This window comes from Propithecus coquereli, unplaced genomic scaffold (assembly GCF_000956105.1).
Source record: "Propithecus coquereli isolate 6110/MARCELLA unplaced genomic scaffold, Pcoq_1.0 Scaffold141, whole genome shotgun sequence".
Classification (NCBI taxonomy): Eukaryota; Metazoa; Chordata; class Mammalia; order Primates; family Indriidae; genus Propithecus; species Propithecus coquereli.
The window spans coordinates 1,080,549-1,082,470 of record NW_012138414.1 but is presented as its reverse complement, the minus strand read 5'-3'; the positions used below and the strand labels follow the sequence as shown (position 1 = coordinate 1,082,470).

At 32.3% G+C, this 1,922-nt stretch overlaps 1 protein-coding gene across 1 annotated transcript in view; it reads left to right on the top strand.

The window, feature by feature from the left end:
• The window catches only part of SLC35B3 (solute carrier family 35 (adenosine 3'-phospho 5'-phosphosulfate transporter), member B3), a 51,187-nt gene that overhangs the window by 40,190 nt on the left and 9,075 nt on the right, over positions 1 to 1,922 (top strand).

The window sequence follows — 1,922 nt, the reverse complement described above, 5'->3', positions numbered from 1 at the left end:
TTAAAGATCTGATTTTGTTTTTTAGCCCAATTACATTTCTGATAAAACTTGACTACTGTTCATATGTTTAAATAAGGAGATTTTTGTTTATACCTTCTTGAAGGTGTGATGCTTATTTCCCTGGCACTATGTGCAGATGCTGTCATTGGGAATGTTCAAGAGAAAGCTATGAAACTGCATAATGCTTCCAATTCTGAAATGGTAAATACTGTAGTGCTTTTTCTTCACATTAGACAGACTGAAAGATAGTGATGTACCTAATTTATGAAATAGTTATAGTACCAAAGACTTGCATTGCATCTTTAAACTACTTTATCATTATTTTCATAAAAGTAATACATTCAAACATCCTAGGAAGGTAAAAAGTAAAACCACTGCTAACAGCTCATTGTATAGTTGATAACTTTTTACTCATTGATTTATAGTTTTTTACATAGTAAAACAAATCCTTTGCAACGTCATCTATCTCCCCTCTTTGTATTGGGTGTTACTTTTCATGTAGAAATTTGTAATTTTCATATGGTCCAATTTATCTTTTCCTTCATGGTTCCTGGCTGTGTGTCACGGTTGAAAAAGGCTTTCCCAACTCTGAGATTTAAAAAATTTCATCCTTGTAGCCTACTAGTTTTATGATTTCCTTTATTATTAAATCCTTGATCCAATTTAAAGCTTTTTAAAAACTTTTCTTTCATTTGGCTATCCATTTGTCCCAACACCATTTATTGAGTAATCCACTTTTCCAGCTTATTTTAAATGCCTTTTTTTATTATATCACACTGTAGTGTAGGGCTCAGAATTACGTTCTTTTGAATTTATTCCTGCACCAGTACATACGACGACAGCAGCTTTAGCATACATTTATCATCTTAGGACTAGCTGCCATTGTTCCTTTTCTTTTTCAGAGTATTACTACCAATAGTTATTCTTGGGTGTTCATGTCCCCAAATAAACTAGAAATCCCATTGGTATTGTGATTGGTATGGCATTGAATTATAAATTAATTTAGGGAGAATGGCATCTGTACACTTGATTCTTTCAGTCCAAGAATAAGGTATGACTTTCCTTTTATTCAAGTGAGTTTTTTTTTTAATGTCCGTTAGAGTATAAAGTTTTCTTCATATAAATCCAGCACATTTCTTATTAAAGTTATTGTTACATTTTTCATATTTTTGCTATTGCTGTAAATGTCTTTTCTTTCACTGTGTCTTCTAACTGGTTTTTATTTTTATATAGAAAAATTCTGTGTGTGTTTACATTAATTTTATAACCAACCACCTTGCTGGACAGGTAGAGTGTATTACATTAAGGATATATAGGACTATTCTTTCCTAGTACTTTCTCAGCAGAGTGGGACAACTTAAGTGGTCCATAGTAACACAGGAATTTTAATCTTGGTCAAGAATTTTCTTGATCATCATCACTACTCATTCTAGGTAAAGTAAGGATGACCTCAAAGAGTTAAGGGAGTGTAGGTGGTTAGAAAGTTAATATCATGCAGTGGTTCCAATGGTAGGCTCTGGAATAAGATAGCCTCAGTTCATATCCTGGCTTTACTAGCTCTCATTCAGGGAAAATTACTTAATATTTCTGAGTTTTAGTTTTTTCATCCAGAAATTGGATTATGATGATTAAAATAGGTTAGTTGTAGAGAGAAGTAAATGGAATAATCTGTGTAGAGCATTCGCACAGCACCTGACACATAGCAGCTATTTAAGTTTGCTGCTGCTGCTGCTGCTCATTCTGTTTATGAGGAGTATAATAACCGGGGATAAAAAGGTTTGTTGGAAAATAGGGAAATTAAGCAATAGTTATGCCATATACTGCTTGTTTTCATTATATTTTAATGTCTTCTACAAACTTAGTGTTTGGTTTTTTCCATGTTTTATAAGTAGCTTTAAAGCTTTTTATTTTGTTTATGTATA